Below are 23,439 nucleotides of genomic sequence, written 5' to 3'. Positions count from 1 at the left end.
TCTTAACAGCTACAACATGTCCAAAAACTGAGTGGCTTAGACAACAGAAATGCATGGCCCAGGAGGCCAGAGATGAGAAAATGAGGTGTGGGCAGATGAGTTCCTTCTGAGGCTGTGAGGAAGAGTCCGTTCCTCTTCCCAGCTCCCGGTAGTTCCTAGAGATCTACAGCCCACCCTGGATGGCAGACGATGTTCTCCCTGAATCTTCCCACTGTCTTCCCACTGTACATGCTATATTGAGATTTGTCTTCTCCTAAGAACACCAGACAACTTAGGGTCTACACTTTATGACCTCATTTTCATTTGTTATCTCTGTCAAGACCTTGTCATCTGCAGGAAAGAGGTATCAGGGTCAGGGTGTCAGGCTCTCTCTGTTGAAGGGACACTATTCAACCTACAACATACATCACACAATCATTTTATGAAGTAATTTAATGAAGTAATTTTACTTTTATTGTGCTTTCCAGTGGTAGAAAGTCAGCTCTGTGAGGCAGATATCTCTGTTTCTTTTTGCTATAGTTGTTGATGTTTTAAGATGTAAACTAAGCATTTAGAATATTGATTAGCCCTTAATAGATGCCAATAACCTGTTTTTGACTGAAAGAATGAATGAACTTTCTTACTACTTTTTGGAAAAGTTCTATGCCCTGCCCAAAGCCTTGGAGATATTTGATCAGGAATCCTAAACCTAGCTTTCAGTGCCCAGCTCAGCCCCTCAGATTAGGATAAATCACTAATCAAGTGGTAGCAATTATAGAGGATGAGAATATTTGCAGATGAAAGCTAGGCAACTTGAACCAGAACGCCTTCTGGCCTCTGGTCTGAAGCATGTCACCTAGCACTGGGGCACCTAGAGCTCACTCCTCATGGTGCCTCTGTGCTGATAGTACAGCACAATAGCTGCCTGAACAACCAACCCCTCAGCTTATTGGCCCTGTGGCCTGTTACAAATTTTGAGGATATTAAATGAGCCCCCAAGGACTGTAATTTGGGAGTGCAATAAGTTTAGAATGTTTGGAGGGATCTGGAAAGACTGTCCAGACAGTCTGTTCTCCAGTACAAATGGCAGGGGCCCCCTGGAGTGTGAGGAAGAACACCATGTCCTGTGAATGGCCCTCTTATCAGACCCAAAGCCAGGGACCTTTTGTTTGTTTACTAGCTTAGATAAACTCCCAAATTCTTGGGACTGCTCCAATAAATCTGTTTTCTCAAATATTTCATTTTTATTTATTGAATGTCTTCGAAAGATATGACAGCTTGTTGAAGATGAAAAACAACATCTCACTCTTCCCAAACTCTATATTCTTCCCTTGCTCCAGAATGTTTCTTGAGCATTTTAAGCCCTCTCCATAATGACCTTAAGTTTTAGCCTAAGTGGAAAACCGCTCTGGGAATCCTTTTGGTAAATTTGCATATTCTGAGCTTACTCAGAATAGTTTTATGGAAGTTAAACTCATTTGTTCCTTAATTACATTTGGATTGCTTAACATATTTCGATATATGACCATAATGTAATAACTATTCCACCTGACAGTCAAAAATTATTTTTATTTTTCATTGTTATAAAAATGATCCAATAGAAAAACGTGATCATTTTGCTTTCACAGAAATAGAGTTTTAGTAAATCTCTTTGATGTGTTTTTTTTTCAGTCACAATTAGGTCAGTGTGAAATCCAGTACCCATACAGTTTTTTATAGTTCCCAGGCAGTTGGGTATAATTCCAAGAGCCTTTTCTTTATTATCTATGGAATAGATTATCCTGTTTCATATCTCCATGGCACCAGATGGCATTATCTCCTTAGTCTGGCTGTTGCCTTGTTAATACTGCACTACAAAGAAGCATTAAAGGTCAGAAGGAGACCAGATGATCTAGCTGTCCTGCCTTTTGCATCCAGGAAAGGCTACATCCCCATTCCAATGTTCGCGTCTTCCTGAATGTGGCCCGTAGTCAATTCTGCTTTGACCTGTTATCCAATTTCTATTGGAGTATCAAAGTCAATAATCACTTCAACTTCTACCATCTGATTCTTTTTTTTTAATCTTCCAAACACTGTATTTTATAGAAGATTAAGAATAAAGCTATTTTTACCTAGTTTCTCTTTTTTAAATGCAACTATATATTTATTTTTAAATACATTTTGTTATTCTACTAACAATTCTAATATTTTCTAATGTTTTAGCTATGGCTTATATTCTGGGATTATATTCATAATTATTATTTGAAACCTAGGTTGTGTTTGTACAATCCATCTCTCTCAGTCAAGGATATCTGGTTCTGTGGCTTGCCAGTTGCAGTTTTAATCCTTATTTCATCTTTAAGTTTTTGTACAAATGTCACTCTTTCAATATGTCCCATTTTGACTATGAGCCCTTACATCTCCGTGATGAATATCAGTCTTAATAATATTAAGACTATTGAATTGTTGACTTTAGGGAAGATCTTGCAAATGAGAAATGTCCTAGCTTGCACCCAACACAGTCATCAGTCCCAGAAGAATCGCCACAGGGTGGTTGATCTTTCAAGACTGAGCCACAGAATCATCGATTGATAATTTTGATATTGAGTCTTTCCATCTGTAATGCACCTTCTGCCTGTCATCAACGGTTAAGTCCTAAAACATCTCCTCTTATAATTTTCTCTCTTTGAGTTTCTCTGACTCTCTTTTCCTCCCTCCCTCCCTCTATCTCCTTTCTGTTTTTAGATCAGATGCAAAACTTGATGTTTCTTTAAAACAAAAACCTCGTTAGTGTATTGACTACAGGGAGATTTCAGCTCAGAGTCTCTTCATTGTCAAAAAGCAGCTTACTGAAGGCATAGAAAGGTTTTTTTTTCATTTTAGTTTAAAGCTTTCTTCCCTTCCTTTTACTTTGGACACGAAAATTCAGACCATTGTCCAATTTTCACCAGATATAATTAATAAATAACTATTCTAAAAAACACAAACAGGCACCAATCAGTTATTAACCTTAATTTTAATATCTTTCTTTACATATCTCCTTCTGAATAAAGCAAGTTCCAAGTTCTGTTTATAATTCCAGCTATTTTCTATTACCCTTGAAATCAGGTGGTGGCTTCTTGATTTTTTATTTTACAAAAAAAACCTGGCTCTATTCCTGGTATTTCATGGGCTGCAAGATTCAAGACAAGTTGTAGGTCTGAATTTTTGACCATTTTGAGCAGTGTACTTCCTTATAATACTGTCACCTCTTTGGTATAATCAGGGTTGTTGGTTGTGCTCAGTTACTCTTTTGTTTTTTTTGGTACTGGGAATCGAACTCGGGACCTTACACTTGCGAGGCAGGTGCCAGAACCACTGAGCTAAATCCCCGGCCCATGCTCAGTTACTCTTAATTGTCAACTTGACTGGACTAAGATACACCTAGCAGATTAGTAAAGCACACTTCTAGGTATGTCTGAGTGGGCCATGGAGAAGTAATCTTGGATATTTTGCCTGATCCCTGGCTTCTTCCTCTCTGGCACTGTTCTGAGCTCTGTTTCCTTACAACTATGAACTTTGCAGTTTTTTTCCACTTTATCCTTCCTTCATGTTTCTGCCTTGGAGCCAGCTGACAAAGACTGAATGCCCTGAAACCATGAGCAAAAAAACAAAGCAAAACAAAAACGCTCTTCCTCCTTTAAGTTGGATGTCTTATTTGTTCCCAGTGACAAAAGCTTACTAATACATTTGTTAATCAGTACACTTAAAGGTTATTTTTGCAAAAGGACTACTATCTAGAATATATAAAGAACTGAAAAAAACCACCACCACCCCAAAATTCAAAGACCCAATTCAAAAATGGGCATCTGAAATGAACAGACATTTCTCAGACAAAGAAGTAAAAACAGCAAATAAACATGAAAAAATATTCAACATCACTGGTCATTCAGGAGATGCCAATGAAGACAACACTGAGATTCCACCTCACCCCAGAAAGAATGGCTGCTATCAAAAAATCAACCAATAACAAATGCTGGTGGGGGTGTGGGGAAAAAGGAACCCTTCTCCATTGTTGGTTGGACTGCAGACTGGTGCAACCACTGTGGAAATCAGTATAGAGATACCTCAAAGTACTAGGACTGGAGGTCCCATTTGACCCAGCTATTCTCCTGCTGTATATCTTCCCAAAAGAATTAAAAGAATCATACCACAGCAATATATGTGCATCCATGTTTATAGTGGCACAGTTCATAATAGCTAAAGTTTGGAAACAGCCCAAGTGCCCATCAACTGGAAAATGGATAAGAAGATGTGGGGTTTTTTTATAAAATGGAGTACTACTCAGCCATAAAGAATGAGAAACTAGAGACATTTATAGCTAAATGGATGCATATTGAGGCCATACTCTTAAGTGAAGTAAATAGGACACACATGTGTAAATACTGAATAGTTTCTCTAGTGTGAGAAACTGAAAGTATAAATAAGGAGTAAAATGATTAAAATGAAAAATTGATAATTTGAAATAGGAAGAAAAGATCCAAAGGGGTAAGGTGAAGTGGGAGGGGAAGGGGAAAGGAAAGGAAATAAGGCAAAGGAAAAATTATGAGAAAAGCAAAAAATGGAAACAAAGTCTTTGTAAATAGGGAAGAGTGGAGGGGATGAAGGGAGCACAGGGAATGGGGAAAAATAAGAACCAAGATACATCATGTACAGGTACAAGCACCCAATGGGAAATGTAAACGTATTGTATACCTAAAAAGTACCAATAAAAGAATTTAAGCAAAAAAAAAAAAAAAAAAAAGATTACTTTTGTGAGACGCTATAAATAAATTAAAAGACTGTAGGACCAGAGAATACTCAAGGAGTAGAGAACTTACTAAGGAATTGCATGAAAACAGAAGATCCAATTTATTCTAGTTATATTTCCACACAACCTGAGCATAATAGTAATGATAGTTTTACTCTTGGAGTTGTCACATGATTTAACTGATCGCATTTACCTCAGTGCCTAAAGAGTAGTTAGGGTTCAGTAAATACTATTATTGCCTGAGCTCTAATAGAAACAAAGAAGTGATTGTTTTTCCTATTGGACAGATGAATAAACTGAGTCACAGATAAGTGAAAAGACTAGATGTGATGCAAATAGTGATTCTGTGGAAAAACCCAAGACATTCATAATTTTATCTGACTCATCCACATTATAACCCTTCAATATTACACAATATCCATTTCAGACAGGAATGAGTCTCCTGGTTACCATTTCCGCAAACAAATAGAAATCATTCAACCCTGATACTCACACAACTGCAGGAAGAATAAAGTTTTTGCTCCTAGATACAGCCAAGGAGGAAGGAATCATGGGTGTAGGCTGAAGGAGGGTTTGGATAGCCACAGGTTGGACAAGGCTAATTGATGGAAGGGGTGTTGGAATCCCTACAGAAGGCACTTAGGATTGATGCTGTATTGTTTCAGATTATTGAAATAAGCGTCTGATGTTCTAGACACTTATCTAGATGAAGCCCCAGTCCTGAGCCTCTGAGCTCATCCCCAGCTCTAATAGCATGTCAGCAACAGTGACCAGCGAATTAACCCTGGAAAACACTTATTGATCCCCACCTCAGATTGCTGACTTCAAAAAAATGTCATTGCTTCATCACATAACCTGTTCTGCCTCATTAGCTGCTGTCACTTTGTCCCTTGGGCACCAAGGGACTCATTATTCCTGACACAGTAACTTAGTGTGAGGCTGCAAGGACTGTTTGAAGACCAGGGCAACAAGTGGTTCTCCCATTCTGCCATGATTTTTCTCCCCTGTGCGTGGGAAGTGAACACCAATCGTCATGACTAGACCAATGGATAAAGAACTTGACACCTCTAGCCATGATCTAAAAACATTTATTCCCTTCTCTATAGCCTAGTTAAATCTATGAATTTAAGGTTTTATGATTTCTCAAATGCTGCTTTCTGTGCCTAATAGCATTTCTTTTCCTATAATAATTGGCATCTTGTAGACTCCTGCTATTGACCTCAGCTCACCCTAGGACAGCTTCACAGTAGAAGTTGCTGAGCTCGATTAGATGATTCTTTTTTTTAATGTTAGATGATTCTTAATTAGGTAAGAACTATCTAGAAAGCTTAAATGCAAATTAGAAGGCCATAAGAAGTGGAATCAGACTAGATCATTAAAAAACAGGCTGGGAAATAGTATAAGTTTATAAAAATAAAAAGGAAAAATGTAGAGGCAAAACAAAAAGAAAAGAAAACAGGAATTCAACTTTCATAGGCATAGAAGGCACTGGAAAACATTTTAAATTCTAATATCTAAAGAATTATTTTTTATATTTGTGCATAAACAAGCCATAGTAATCTAAGAAAATGAATTTACACTTTCTTTTTTCATAAAATAGTACATGTTGTGGGAGAATATACATTTTTGTAATAGATTAAAAATCAGGTAAAAAAAATAGGTAAAATAGGTGAAAATGGGGGACACTATATACATTTAATTATGGGTCTCCATAAAAAATGTTTAGAAAGCAGATCCTACCTTGGGGAGTGAGATTAAAAAAAAAAATCACCCACTACCACCAAAGCAAATAGTGATACAAGCAAATGTCAGTGCCTTTGAATTTTATTTCAGAGGGTTGTTTGTCACTTATCAGATATTTTTGGTACTTCATTTTTAGATAAAGCATCTGCCATATCTTTTGGGTGATTAGTGACAATAAATACTTGTACTTGGAGGTCTAATTTAGTTCTGTAAATGCCTCAGCGTCTTTCTAACCCATTACCCAGGAATGATATGGGTGACTAAGGTTGGGAACATGTCAATTTTTTAAGGGAAAGGAGTCTCCCTACTACTATCCACTTTAGCAAACATTTTTAAGAAGTACAATGACTAATTTTATTTTCTACTATTTGATTTCTCTAAAAAATTAAAGAGGATTCTCAGAGAACTAATCATTCTTTTAAAATTTTTTGAAAATTTGACTCATGAGGAAAGATTAAAGGAAATATATTTAGTTCAAATGAGAAGATGTCTCTGAGAGTGCCAATGGGTGCTAGAGTACCAATGGGTACACAGGCTTGAGTGGGCCTTAGAAAGGTGTAGGAAGACATTGGAATATAATTCTCCTTTTTCACTGAGCATGGAGTAATAGCACTGTGTATGAACGGAAATGACAGTAGCGAAAAATTGCTGCCTTTTGAAGAGGCTAGATCTGTTTTAGGAAACACCTAGTTTATGCTGAGCTTCTGGGTGGTTTTGAGATATGCAAGTGGAGTAGTTTGAAGTGGTAACTGAAGTGAGATTGCTCAGCCTGGAACTATGGGATATTTTGGCAAGTGATGAGGAGCCAAAAGAAAGAGAAGGATGGAACCAGATACTGTGAGATGAAATTCCAAAGTAACAAAACTGGTTGAAGTACTTTCATGAACAGAAATGTCTAATATGAAATAATTATGTTTTTAAAAAAGTTTCTAAACTATTAAGCTGCTTTAGTTATCTATTGTTGTGTGACAAATTGCCCCAAATGCAATAGCATAAATCAACAAACTTTTATTATCTCCTATAGTTTCTGCAGCTGAGGGTCTAGAAATGGCTTTCCTGGGTGGTTGTGGCATGGGCTCTGTCATAAGATGCTGCGCAAGTGCAAGGACCCGAGTTCGATGCCTGGTACCAAAAAAAAAAAGATGCAGTCAAGCTGTACACAGGGACGGCTGACTCATTGCAAAGGTGGACTGAGGTTGGGGGATGCCCCAGTTCTTCATCAGGTACGTGCCTCTTTGGAAGCATGAATGTCTCTGAACACAGCAGCTGGTATTCCCTAGAACAAGTGACCTGAGAAGTAGAATAGGTCCTGTACTATTACTTTTCTGCATTCTCTTAGTCACATAGACTAACCCTAGTTTGTTGCTGAAGGAGCCTAAACAAAGCCTTCGGTACTATTAGGCAGGGATCCTTGGTGGCCCTCTGGGGGTTTAGATGCCTCTCATCTTCCCATCCCTCAGCTGTTTCTTACAAATGCTTTGTTTTTCATGACTTTGGGAAGAAAAACTTTTTATATAGGCACTGAATGAAAAACTAAAAGGAGAGAAAGAATTTATCCGTAAAGTGGATTAATTGAGCAAACACTGGAATCTGAATGCACCATCAAAGTCGAATAATCCTAGAATTGTTGGCAAATTTTCCATCATTCTTGAAATTTTAGCGTGTTCAGTTCCTGCAAATTACCCTAAAGGTACTGCTGGTATAATACCCCATATTATCTCATCGTTCTGTAGGTCAGAGTTGTAACAGGCCTCTCTGAGCCCCTGGTCAGGGCTGCCTTCCTTATTGCAGGCTCTGGGGCAGAGTCTCCATCCATTGTTTTCAGGAATTTGGTCAAACGCAGCTCTTTAGAGTGGGTGCCCGTCTTCCATCTCCTTACTACCATTGACTAGGCCCCAGTGATAGGATCCCTATTCCTTCCCATGCCGTCCACAAACTACTTTCCACAAGGCAAGTTCCCTCTTCTCAGAGCCAGCAAAACTGGGCCAAGTCCCTTCATGCTTCAACTCTCTCTGACTTCTTCTGCTTCTAGGCTCGCTTCTTCTAATCAGAGAGAGATCTCTATTTCTGAGTGCACCTGTGATGGTACTGAACTCACTGGAATAATTCAAGATAGTCTTCCTATTGGAAGGTTATTAATATCAATTACATCGGCAAAGTTCCTTTAGCCTGGAAACAAAAAGGCATATTCACAGGTTCTGGGAGATAAGGTATGGATACCATGGGAGGCCATTCTGCCTACCTCAATGCTCAACAAACAATGGCAAAGGAGGAAGGGGATGAGAGAAGTGCTAAAAAGGAACAGGAGAAAGACAAGCCATGCAGCACACTCTGGAATAAATGCCATCGTGGGATCCTCTTACCAGCAGCAAACATGGCCCTGTACTCTGCAGGGCTATAGGTGAGCCCCTTGACTGTGGCGTAGGCCTTACTGCCAAAGTCCCTCACAATGGGGTGAAGGTTTGTGAGCAGACAGAGGAGTTTTGATTTTGTTGTTTGGCTCGTTTAACTTGAATTGTGGATATTTCTGCCTCTTTGAACCTTACAAAGCTATGCAGACACAGATTAACATCTGGTGTGGAATTTATTTCACATTTTAGTGCCCCAAAATTTTATGGCTCAGTTATAAACTCTAAGAATGGGGAGTAATAATTAAATTTAAAAGACCTTTACACTGGAAATGTTGTTATGACAAAAACAGTTGACATAAGAATGTATTTTTCTTTCAATAATATAGAGGTTACCTGACATTTATTTTCACTGTTCTCTTACATACTTTTTTTTAGTGCTCGAGAGAGTTTTCCTTGTGTTAGGCTGAAATTTTCATAGTTGCTGGATTAGTTTTTGGAGAGAGGTATAATCTCAACGTCAATGTCAAGGAGCACTCAGGAAGTTCCACTTAGTCCACCCATGCTTGCCCTGGGACGCCCAGCTCTCTAATTTCCTAATTTCCTTTTATTTTCTGAACATACTTCTTTTAAATCTTAATTCCAGTATGAATGCTGTGACTGCATTAACTAGATATATTTTTCCTTTAAAATATTTTCTTCTTTCTTCTAAATTTCACATGGAGAAGCCAATGAATGCCTGTTAGGTTGCCTATACAAAAGCCAATCCACAATTAATATGAAATTGACATGTTCCAAACTCTCCAATACAATATTCTAAAACAGAGTTGGGCTGGGGATTTAGCTCAGTGGTTCTACTCCCTGCCTCATAAGCGCAAGGTTCCGAGTTTGATTCCCAGTACCAAACAAAACAAAACAAAACCCAAAACAGAGTATATATTTCATTCTAAGTCTGCATGCACATGTTCATAGCCGATCTCATTATTTTTGCTTAATTGTTATAAAATTTTAAAAATTTCAAACTTTTGTATGATATTAGTCACATCCAGTTAATCCTACCAAAATAATCAAAAGCTCTCCTGGACACACTTCTTAGACTTAATGGGTAGTCTAGCCATATTCTCTGATATTTAAACACTGCCCATCCATTCTCCTTGTTTTACTTTCCAGTAGGGAAAATTTTCTCCAGGAAAAGTGTATAAATTTTAATTCAGTATTATAAGAAGTTTTTCTTATGCAGGCCGAATGTAACATTTTGCATTTAAAAAGACTACCAGTCTCCACTTTCTTCCTTAGTTGGTGCTCATATAAATATGTATATTTAAAAATATATCAAATATTCTCTGTAGATGTGTACTAATACCTGGTGTTCACTACCTCCTCAGAAGGGTCCATTATTAGGGTTGAAGCGCATGTCAGAAGAGTGTGCTGGCTCCATGAGAGCACTGGGTTTTGGAGATAACCTTCCCAAATTCCACTAAAGAGCAACCAAACTAATCACTGTGAATAAGAAGGAAGATTGAGTCAAATACCTTATTGTGCAGAGTGATAGCATAAAAAAGAAACTGGCAGAGTCATGAAAAACTCTGGTCCTTAGCAACAAATCTAAAATGGCCAGGTATCAGTTTCCTGGGTAATACGCCAACTAAACAGCAATAGGACACAAAACACCTGGTATGATTATCAAAATACCATTCTTAGCAACTAAATATCAGTGTCCCCCATGCCTACACATAGCAGTCACAAGCTGAGTGGCAATACTTAAAAGAATAAAGCAACTGGAAAAAAATCAGAACAACTCATTCTCATAACTAACCTGCTTAATTATTCAGGTAAACCCAGAGCCTAGACCACTTCGCTGTCAAGAGTAAACATTGTGATTTTTCATTTCATGCTGGAGACCACTCAAAGGAAGCAACTGGAATTTACTAAGAACATCTGTAAGGGTAATGATGTTCTTGAGGATCAAGGCAATTTAATCTCTACAATAGATCTATTTGTATTGCCAATGTGCATGAATGTTTTACTCATCTATTCTTAGACATTTGCATGAATAAGGTAACTTAGTAACATTGGTGTTTATTAAAACTCTCCATTGATATGAAAATTCTTCCCTAAAATGAAACCTAGATGTCAGTTGCAACGTTATATTGTTTGGAGCACCTGGTAGTAGACAGAACAACTGCCTAGAGACCTCCTCACCCTAATCCTTATAACCCATGGATATGTTACCTTACCTGGCAAAAGGACTTAGTAGATGGGATTTAGATCATGAGTCTTGACATAAGGAGATGGTGTTGGATGAGTCAATATAGGTCTATCTAAATCACATGGGCCATTAATAGCACAGAATTTTCTCTGGTTGGAAGCAGAGGACTGAGGGCAGAAGGAGAGATAAGACTGGTAAGTAAAGAGGGCCAGTCACGCTCTTGAAGAGGGAGAGGCCAAGCAATCAGCGGACGTGGCTGTAGGGAGCCCCAGCAGCTGGCCAGAAAGGAAATAGACATCTCAGCTCCAGGTCCCATACAGCTACATTCTGTCAGAAACCTGGACTACCTGGAAGTGGACACTCCACCCCAGTTCCCCAGCTGGGATCCCAGGCTGTACAGTGCTAGTGAGATTCTGAGCAGAGAAATCACCCACCTGGATGTCTGACCAACAGAACTGTGAGATAAGAAAAAGATGTTTTAATTAATTAAATTTGGAATAAATTTGATAGCAGCAATAGAAATACCAATGAATGAATTTCTAACAGTGTTTTGAAAGTTTCTTATAAATAACCCCACTCTATGTGCATTAGCATTTGAGCCCAGTATGCGGACAGAAACACTCACTGAGTGCCTGATGTGTGTTTGGGCACTCTGGTTAGGATTGTACCCCAGCAGTAATTCTCCCAGCAGTGGCATGGGGCTTGAACAATGAGGGTTCATCAAGACAGGTCCAGAAATATGCACACTTATCCAGCCAAGGCCAGCAAAGTACTCCTACCCCCAGTCCTGGGCTAAAGAGAGCTCCCACCTGCTGGATTATAACTCAGTCTTTTAGGGTTCTTAGATTCTTTTAAGTAAGTTCATGTTCCAGTGAATTGATTTGTCAACTGCATCTTGTTCTTTCATGCTTTGTTGTTGGTAAAGTCCCATTTAAAATGGTTTCTTTGGCTTCTGGGGTCATTCATTGCTTTTGTGTGTCCAGGAGTCCTTTTCCTTCTTCTCATAAGAGTGCTTCTTTTTTAGGTGATTCTCCCTTTATCTCTCCATGAACTTCTGATTAGGCTCCAATGGAAGCAACCAAACACCCTGGCTAGAAATGGGAGAATGGAGAACAATGCAGACCTTCTAATAATAGGGTCCACTGTTACTAACGTTATCCTTATCCCAGGATGGACTCAGCATCTGAGCTAGGTTTAGCACAGTTCATGGAAAAATGGGAGAGGGAAGTCCCATGTTTACTCTGGGACTGCTCAAGCTTGGTGCTGTATGAGCCCTGCTCACCTTCTTCCTCTGTGCTGAGCAAACCCATTGGATACAGAAGAAAACACTGACTACTCAAATCTATATAAAAAAAAAGGGACAATAGAGGAAAGAAGGGAAGGAAGGTACACTTGGAAGGTACATAAGTCAGTAGATGCTCTCTTTAGCTTAACTTATTTTTGAACTCCATTTCCCCTCCATCTTCATGGATACTTGTCTAGTCTCATGCACCATATTCTTCACAGCTGGGCTGGCATGTACCTGGTCCTAACTGTTGGAATGTGTACACAGTAGGTGTTAAGTTTTCAGCATGGCCCATTCCATATCCCATCTGCCAATCTCTCTCTCTCACACATTCTGTCTTTGTCTCTTTCTCTCTCCAGCTGAAATGAAATACAGTACCTTCCAGGATATCTTGGAGACCTATTTCAAAAATAGCACAGGATTTCTAGGTGAGGGAAGGAAGCAGAACTCCCTGCTCACTATTCAATCACCCAAGATGCCACCAAATAAGGAATAAGTTTATAGTGTTTATAAGCTGTTGCTTATTTTGGCCATTTTTTATAGCAGCAAGTAGTTTTCTGATTAATATACCTGGCTTCTGTCACTTAAAACTAAATAAATCCTAATCCACAGCTAAGACGATTTTGGCAGCTAGAATGACTTCCAGGCATCAGCAGCAATGATTTTGGACCACATTACTGACTCTTCCACGGCATGGAAGACTCATTGCTCTGGGTAGGGAAACTGTGATAAGAAGAACCAATGTCTTACAATCTCTTTGCTCCTGTCTGGGCAGCATATTCAACACCGCCACAGTGGGAATATACCCTTCAGATCATCCAGCTCTGCCACTGAAGATCCTCCACTTTCTGATGAAACGTATTTAGCTTACATTGCATTAGCCCTGACCAGCACGTAGCCCTGCCCTAAACCTGATTCTCCTCAGCCCCCATCCCTCTTGTGTGGGACAGTAGAGTCTGGAGCTTCTATGAAAACTTAAGACTGGGGCAGCTGGTGATGTTCCCCCAGGCTCACTAATCACAACAGCTGGAATTTGCATTCTGCAGTTTTGAAAGAACCAGAATGCCTGATAATACAACCCACCCACCCCCAGCCACATATATATTCCTTGGCAAACCACACAGTTGACACAATGGCTTCTTCGTGGTTATCAAAAAGGAGCAGTGGAAGTAGCTCTTGAATTTACCCAAGAAGCAAGGGAAGAGACAGTAGCTACTGCCAATTTATTGATTTTCATTAGGAGAGAACACCCAGTGGAGCTCTGTGAACCAACAAAGGAGTGAAAATAGTATGTTGTTTTGTGTTAAATCACTCAAGTTTAGGAGTTTGGGATAGTATTTTCTTCAATGAAATAAATACAAAAGTTGTAAGAAATGTTAATGTGATTTGTACGTTCTACAAAGCCGCTAGGCAAAAGAAAGTTAAAATGGGAATAATTGTAAGTGCATAAATAATAAAAAGGTTATAAAAGCGACATAGCCACAAGAAACACAGACTTGAGAAATAAACTGACTGCATCCAATCTTGTCTCTAACCACTCATTATTTAAGTGAGTGTGGAAAGTTACCTCAATTTTCCTAGTGTAAAAATGCAGAGTATCCTATCTACCATACAGGGTCCTTATGAAGATCAAATGAAATAATGCATAACAATCAGTTAAAATGAGAGGAGTGGAATAGAGAAATCCAAGGAATCACAATGGACAAATATCTGGCAAATGTGGATGATAGAAAGAGAGAGAGAGATTGAGGTGAGAAAATGAAAGGAAAAAAAGCAAAGAAATACAAGTAGTAATTGTTATGGACAGATATGTTAATACATTTATAGAAGTAGAATTATTATTTATAGAAGTAGAAAAAATAATCTAAGAAAACATCGTGTAAATTTTTCAACATATAAGCCTGTTTTCTGATTCCTAGCTCTGACCCAAAAAGAAATAGAAATCCTAAATAGACAAAATGGAAGATAGTGAAATACTGTCAAGTAAATACTTTACAAAGCACCAAAATGAATTGTTTTCACATGTTCCTCTCTCTTAGCTTTTGAAATCTGACACGTCTTGTGATATTTAAAACCCCAGAGCAAAGAAACAGTGGGCAATACCTTGTTTATTTATCTGTAGTGATTTTTTCTGTTCCTTGCTTCATCTTGCAACATTTGTTTTTCATTGGATATTGTTGATTTTTTCCCTGAGGTGTGATCCTCTGTTTTACTGAGTTTATGTTTTCATAAAAGTATTTTATAGAAAGGTGATAATTTTCAGTAGTTTGTAGAAATTTCTCTTACCTTTGAGTTTGGTCATTTTCCAGGCTAGATTCTAATTTTAATAATTTATGATGTGCATGCAAGTCTTTTACACTGTAGAAGAATATCCAAAATCAGTTTAATAAACAACTGCAATGGGAGGAAATTTACTCTATGTTATGTAAAAACATATTGAAAATGAATGATAATTAAAATTATGTTTTGCTGAAATAAGAATAAGCAGCTAATTAGTTGGAATTCTTTTAAATGTTTGTTGTGACTACTCACCTATCCATATGTCCATCCATCTATCTATCCACAATCTTTTATTTTTCTCCTTTTTTTATTAGTACATGTAGTACATAATGATTACATTCACTGTGTGGAGTTGCTTCATGTATATAACACATCTTAATTCTGTTTTCATTTCCCTCTCTGCCTTCCCCCTCTTGATCTTCCTATTTGAGAAAGATCTATCCCTCTATTTCCTACTTTTTTATCTTTTATTTTGCTCTTTATTTATATTTTGTGTTTCTCATTCCTTTATAAGAGAAACCATGCAATTTTTAAGCTTGTGTGTCTGGTTTAGTTCATTTAATGTTATGGTCTCAAAGTGCATCCATTTTCCTACAAATGGCTCCTTTATCCATTTTTCTTGATTACTTCCTTGTTGCTGAGACAAAATACCCAACACCCACAAGTTAAAGGAGGAATACACTTTAGGTCACAGTTTGTAGAGGTTTCAGTTCATAGCCATCTGGCTCTCAGGCAGGGCAACATGGCAGAAGGGCATGGCAGAGGAAAACCAGTCCATGGCAGGGTAGACAGAAAGCAGTGAGCCTACCTTCCCTCTATCCTTTTATATTCCATCCAGGCTACAAGCATATTTATTGGTGCCACCTACACCCAGGATGGGACTTCCCTCTTCAGTAAATCCAATTGCCCGTCCCCAAAACTGTCCTAATCCAGCTAGTGAACTAATCCAAATACCACACACCCTTAACTCCTATTCACACTCCCTAGATCCAGCCACTTCTGAAAGCCCCGCCCACCTATGAGCACATTAGGCTTTGGGGAACAATTAGATACAAGCTATAACACCTTCTTTATGGTAAAGCAGTACTCCATTTTTTTTTCACCCAACATATGTCCCCGTGCTTCCTTCTGCAGTACTTTCCTTCCTGGACTCTCATGCCTGTGCTGTTTTTCTTAGTCTCTTTGGACTGAAACTACATCTTGCATCGGGTAGATATGAAGCTGAAAGTATGTGAGTTACAGACCTGCTTCATGAAGAACAAAGCTTCCAGATGCCATCACTGGAGGCTTTCTGAAAGACAGCAAAGCTTCAAGATGGAACAAGGCATTGTTGACAGTGTTTATACTCTAAATTCATGAATGTCTGGAGCTAACCCACTTCCTTACTCTTTCAATCAAATTGATCTAAAAAATTCCACCACCACCCCTTTTTAACCCAGCTTGAATTACACTGGTCCTAATTTGCAACTGGTTTATTTCCCAGACTTCTGTTTTTCTTTTAAATAGTTTTCATTGAGATATAATGCACAGATTGCACAATTCATTTAATGTGTGGGGTTCAATGGCCATTGATGTACTCATATGCTTGTGCATCCATCACCAAAATTTTAACACACACTCATCACATTGTGGTCCTAAGCCATGATCTTCTCAGCCAGCACCCTACTGTAGCTCTGGAAGTCACTACTGTGCTTTGTCTATTTCTATAGATTTACCTATTCTACACATTTCATGTAAGTGAGAGCGTGATATGTAGTCCTTTGTGGCTAGCTTCTTTTACTTATCATGATGTTTTCAAAACACATCCATGTTGTAGCATGTGGCAGCTTCTCTTTTTCACTGCAAATAATATTCCACTGTGTGGAAAAATTACATTTCATTTATCCATTCATCAGTCAATGGACACTAAAACTGTAAAAAAGGGTCACAAGGATGAAAACTTTGCTAGAGTTCTACTTCTTTTTCTTTTTCTTTTTTTTTACTCAGTATCAAACTCAGGCCCTTTTATTCTTATTTTGAGACAAGGTCTCCCAGAGTCACTAAGTTACCCAGGCTGGGCTTGAAATTATTCTTCTGTCTCAGCCTCCCTGAATACTTCTGATGATTTTTTATATTAAACTATTGTCTCTCTGGCTCTAAAACTAACCAGCTATTACTAAGATGTTGAGTTCTTAACTAGACACCCATTTTGCTACCAAGTGCAGGGGACCAGAGGACAGCAATCTTTTATCACCTTCTTCTTTAGGAATAAATAGTTATCAGAGTAAAACTCCTTTTTTTTTTTTTTTTTTTTGAAATTTTAAGCCCCAGAATCAATGGTTCTAGAGTAATATAAATCCACTGGGAAGACCAGGCAGTTACTCACTCTCTCCAAAATACCGACACTTAACCTGCTAGTAATAGCTGTGTGTCAGTTTGGAAGGCACAATCTGTTCAAACCTAAGCAAAAACAGATTGCTAATCAGGCAGCTCTAACTATTTGAATTCATGTATCAATTTTTGTATTTTTCTACAAGCATCCCCACTCTTCTCTTAACACATGGAGTCACTGAGGGTTATATAGGAGAATAACAATGCAAGATTACTAAAATTTCTATCCCTGTTTCATTCACACTTCTGCTGGGGTGAGAGCAATCATTCAAGTCTGACCACTGAATGCTGTAAAACATGTTTGGGGGAGAGATAGATAAGCTGCTACAAGGCACTCTCCTCAACAGACAAGGGCAGTAAACGGAGAAGAACTTAATCTATTGTTCACATGATAACTCTCTTTCTCTTCCGGAATGCTCTGGCCAGCTACAATCCATTGAGGGAAAACATCCATAATGAGCTTTTTCTCAGTTTCAAATATAAGTTTCTTTGAAAAAGACTAGGAATATTAATTATTTGTCAATAAATATGTTACTTCTTTTAATTTTTTTTGAGTCCTTTCTGAATTCATGTAGAATTGTCTGCCTTTCGAACAAGGATCTGTTGTTTGTCTGGCACAAATCATCTTCTGCATATGGCATGCACATTTTATGGCACTTTATATAGACCAGCCTGAGTGAAATAAATACAGGAGATGCAAAGCTCAAAGTGACATATTCCAGATCTGACATTCTTACCATGGCTTTGAGCTTCAGGCACTGACAAATATTCTTCACGTACCAACTCTCCCAGAGGAGGAAATGTAATGATGTTTATGTTATGCAATATGTAAAATATTTATACCTTGGCCTCAACACAAACTGACGATCATTTAAATCAGGAAGTACTGCTCACAATAAAGACAAGTGATGTTATCTTTGCAGGCAAAGGGGAACTCAGTACCATAAATGATAGTTTTATGTGCAGAATAAGATTTCGCCAATGTCAGTGTTTTAAAAAATAGCAGTTATGGGAAAGGTTTTTAATGTGCTTGCTTCCTTTAGAATTGTTAAATTACCAAGAAGGGCAAAATGTATGCCTTTCTGACTATTGCCCTTATCTTTAGAATGGAAAATTCTTTTCTTTGACAAACCATTCTTTTATGAATAACCTCTTCAATAGCATTTAGTTATCATTATTAATAAATTGTTACGGTAATAAATTATATTTTAAACATTTTATTAAATGCAGTTCTCATGTACTTAAAATAAATTGCAAAGCCGGCTTTTTTCACAGTATTTAATATATATAGTATGACACAATGTGCTTTTAATATATTTAATGTTATATACTTTAAAATCTAAGTGTGTTGTACTTTATGGAACTTACTTTATATTCCTTTCTATATGGAAAATGTATTACTTTTTAATACGGGTTCATTGTGAAGTGCCATTAGGAAATAGAGCACAGTTCTTAAAAGTGGAAACTTTCAGAATTTAAGTACATTAAATGTGGGGGAGGGGAGAAACTGCATTATGGTAACATCAAGCATCTAATTGAAACTGACAAAAGCAAGGGGAGAAATCTCACATTGACTGTAATGGCACTCACATTTGCATTGACATTGTAACAGTTCTAATGCAAGCACATGAGACACTTCCACTGACAAAAAAAGACTTCCCCCTGACATTCCACTGCTTTCACACTTTCTTTGGACATGCTATCACTGTCATTCAAGATGAAGATGAAAATATTATGAAAAACATATTCAGTCCATGCTTATTAGAAACTTTCAACGGTTGAAATATGGTGGTCGTTTTCGAGAGCTTCTTATTTCCAAGGCTCAAAAATTCTCCAGAAAAGATGTATCACTGAATTCATAATCCTTAAAATTGTTTTGTATAAAATAAATTGAAAATTGATTTTTTAGGAAAAAAATTTTGCATAGGTCCTTAAGGCAAAAAGTACTATAGTTGTTCATTGGAAGCTGTGCTAAATCTTTCAGGCCAGTAGGTTTGTTACAGTAAATTCAGGTAAAGGTGAAAAGTGTACCAGATGAGGCAAGAGAACTCACAAATGTAAAGGGAGCCCTGGGGTTCCATGATTAGAATTATAAACCAACCTAATAACCAATCTTTAATGAAACGAGCTAGGAACCATAGTTTAGGTTGCCATTTTGGATCTTAGCTTTTGCTCTTTAGCTAGCTTGAGATAGACGACCAGAATCCATGTGTGATATCAGGATTTCAGAACACCAACATCCGTTTTAGAATCCTTCCTAGCAACAGTGTCTCTTCCCAACACCCGCCCACACCAACCTACCCCTCAGTCCCATGCCATCTCCCCACAGTGCCCCTCGGCCTCTCACCCCCACTCCACTCCAAACTTTGCCCCTAGTGGCCAGGCATGTTCTTTGCCAAACTTGTCTCTGCCTCAGCATCTCTGGGTTCTGCTGACCATTAAACTGTTGACTCCCTGGTACCCATCTGGTTGCAGGACGAAACTTTTCTGTAACTCTAGACTATGGGTCTGATCTCCCCACTTCGATCCCTTCCCAGAAAGTGCATCTCAATCCAAATGCCCTATCTCCTCACCCGTCTCATTCATCAGAAATAGATCCCCAGACTTTGCCTGTTCGTGTCCTCTCTAATAACACACAGGCAGAATCATTTCACCCTTCACAATATTCTCATGTTAGCATGTTGGATCCCTGAAGGGAAGGTGAATTTTTCTCTCATTCATTGATTCGACATCCTTTCACCATTTATTTATCAAGTGCCATCTCCTTATGAACTCTGCTCTTGGCAGGATTCATCAGAGAATAAGAAGAGCATGCTCTCTGCAATCAAGAGTCAGGTTAGATATAAGTAACCAACCCATAAATAAATAGCTTCAAATAGCAGCAATGCTATAAGAAACGGAATGAAGAAATGGAGTTTAACTCAAGGAGAAGAATAGAGTCTTGATATTCTCAGGGAAGGGTGGCCATGGCAGGGACGGGATAGAGCTATGTGTCAGAAAAAATATAGAAGACTCACCAGGCACTCCAGAGTTCAAACTGCAGGGATAATTCAGAATCCAACACTCAGTAGGAAAATTGTCAGTGTATTCAAATGAAAACAATCTTACAAAGAATAAAGACATGTTTAATAATCTGTCTGAAAACTTTCAAAAATTGAAATTTTACATATTTTAGAAGTTAATATCTTTTTAGTTCATGGTTTATAAACACATGATCTATATCTTAAATAAATAAAAATGGATGTTGTGTTAATCTACTTATTTGTTCTTTCATTGTCTTAGTCAAGGAACACCGTTTGGGTCCAAAGGATATTTAAAGTATCCAATTTGGTGTAGTAATAGAAGTAAAGAAGAATCAAGTGCAATTTCTGTCATCTAAAAATCTATGTAGAAAGATACATGAAGTAGAAATACTCAAGTTTTTGAAGAACATGTGTTTCAATTTCATGGACAATAGTACAAGTCTTACTGAACAAAATATACAAAAGAGAGCATTATGGGTTTTATCCAATCTATATATAGACTAGCAAAATAATGTAGTACAAAATGATTCAGGGAAAAACGTACTGCCATTAGTATATATTCCTTGGGGTATTTCAGACTTATGAAGAGTACTGGTCTGACATCCTTCTAGGAAAGGAAGAGTTAAGATTCAATTGCAGGCATTTGAGATATGAAAAGTGAGCAAGAAATAGGGCAGTTGTGGAGGTAAGAGTTCAGGCCACCAGAGAAAGGAGTCACCAAGACCAAGGTTGTACCCTCACCTTGCCCATCAGAGGCAGCTGTTCAGAGAGATTGTGAGACATCTCGGTAGTTAGCTTCCCTGGCAACCTGCTGTCTCAGCCATGCCACCATCATTACCATCATCACCTTTATTTCACATTTCATCATCCTGATTTCCTAGCTATTCAGTATATTCCACTTTCTAGGAACTGAAATGCAAAATGAAGGACAGTGTCCCTAAAGCTCTCGCTTAGACTGCCTGGCAGCAGGGACCTCACCTCAGATTTCCTGCAGAGCACTGGATGCTTCATAGCATCCAGCCAGTACTGTTTGGAGCACAAATGCATTCATTCATAAGTAGTGGACTAAATCTAAGATGAAGTGATTATACCAAACAGCAAAGCTGATGGAATGTGAAACTATGTCACTGGATACTGTATAAAGATGGAGATGGGGAGATCTCCTCCCACAGGGAAGGAGAAATTGTCTTAGGAAAGGTGGACACAGCCTCTTTTAAAGTCCCACCAGATAAGCAGAAAAGAGTTTATAAAGTAAGGGTGAGTAAGTTGAGGCTATGAGAATAATCTTAAATATCCCCAAGTTTACAATGAACTTTTCACAAATTATATTTCAATTCAATATATTGAGATTGGAAACTAACATGTGATATTTCCATCATCTGAATAAACTCTGTGCAGAATTCATTTAGCATTTTAACATCAGAAATAAACTTCAGACTGTAAAGCATAGTATCTATCCACCCAATACTCTCAAATATTAATTTTAGCATCTCTACATTTGTCCATCTATTTGATGATTGATACTTCTTAAATCATGCATTTGATCTCACTCAACAAACACTCTGGCTTGTATTTGTTAAGCACCATAGCAGATGATACGGTATTAAGTTAGACACACTCTGTAAGACACTCCACTCCAGTGGACAATAAAATTTAAATAATTAATAAAAGCTGGGAGAATTTATATTATAGAGGTACTTTAAAGAACTAGATATCATTAATGCAGGAGTGACTAAGTCTTTATAATGTGCCAGGGACAAGTTTTGGATTTTCCAGAGGTAGAATGTGGGGCTAGGCCTTGCAAAATGAGAGTACAGCACATGCAAAAACATTGTGTCACTGAAGGAGCACAGGGTCTGGCAGGCAGAGTTCAACCAGAGAAGTAGAATGACTGGGAGACACACGCATACGCAAGCTTACCCACTTACATATACACAGATGCACACACAGATGCATAGAGACTCAGTACACACAACATAGGTACATATATGCATAGAACACTCTTATACACATGTACATACAGACACATGTATATGCATACATATATAAACTCAGATAAGTAGTATAACAGGCATGTATGCACACGCATGGATATATGCAAACATGTGTGCATGGGTTCAAACATGTGCACATATGATGCATATGACAGGTGAATATGCATAGACACATATTTACATAGGTACACATAGAAACATACTTTCAAGTATCCACACATTCGTACATAGGAATAGATCGTTCAGGCATAAACATTTACACATATACATATACGCACAGAGATCTAAACACATGCAAACACAGAGGCACACACATATACATATACATACACACACATAAACACAGGCATGTAGACACACATTCATGGATATATATATATATATATATATATATATGCATATACCTGTATCATTATTATTGCTGTGAGTACACAGGTGGTGGCTACTATGTGAGGGAACTGGCAGCTGGCCCTGAGAGAGTTGGGTTAAACAGACCAAGAGAAGACTGTGAACTGAGTCACAGATCTGGAGCTTCACCAAGAGCTGATCAGAGGCTCTCTGATGCACCAATGGATGTGATCTGGTTTTAAATATTAGGAAATCCTGAGTGTGACAGTATGGAGGAGGCACGGGAAGGGCAGAGGCTGGTGGTGGGGTGAGACCTGGAAGTCAACTCTGCTGGTCAGGATGGGAAGTTCAAAGGGCAGATCAAAGCTCCTCTGCTCCTATACTGAAAATGAGAGGATAATAATATTTACACCTGAAGGTCCCAGTGAGCGCTACAGGAGATGATCCCTGCAAAGTGTCTTGGCAAATGCCATTAGACAAATGCTCCCCATTTTTGCTTTAAGACTTAGGACATCTAGCTCTGAACTTTTTATCTGTGTAGCTTTCTTTGTTTCTCCCTTTCTCCTAAAAGCTGAAGTTTTTCTGAGATTTTCTGCTCTTATCCCCCTGACTCCATCAATAAGCAGAGAACAGCCTTGCTAGTAGAGAGGAGGGAGCCAAAGTGAGAAAGGAAACATCACAGGTAGAGAAGTCTGACAACTATTTCCACATACTATGCCATAGCTCTGTCACCCTTGAGATACTGAAGGATCCTAGATGACTTTCTTTTTTTTATTGTCGAATACATTCATTTTTAACTGATGGTTTAATAACATGTTCACATCCATTTATCGATAATGGCTGATGATCTATATGGTTACCATCTAAATATCATATTTAACAAATCCTAATTCACTACATATGTCATATAATGACAATTGACCAAGTTTGCTAAAAAGTAAAAACAAAATTGAAAATTTGGAAACATTAATTCCTAAAAGTATTAAATTGCTATTTGAAAATTTCCATAGCCTATCTTTTCTTTATTTTGTTAAATGCTGAGGTAGTTCAAAAGCTGCCTTGTTTTCTGTCCATTAATTTGTTTTGTAAGGC

The sequence above is a fragment of the Heterocephalus glaber genome, unplaced genomic scaffold (assembly GCF_053883595.1).
Source record: "Heterocephalus glaber isolate CG9 unplaced genomic scaffold, H.glaber_assembly_v1.0 deba00000331, whole genome shotgun sequence".
Lineage (NCBI taxonomy): Eukaryota > Metazoa > Chordata > Mammalia > Rodentia > Bathyergidae > Heterocephalus > Heterocephalus glaber.
Note: the sequence above shows the minus strand (reverse complement) of the source record.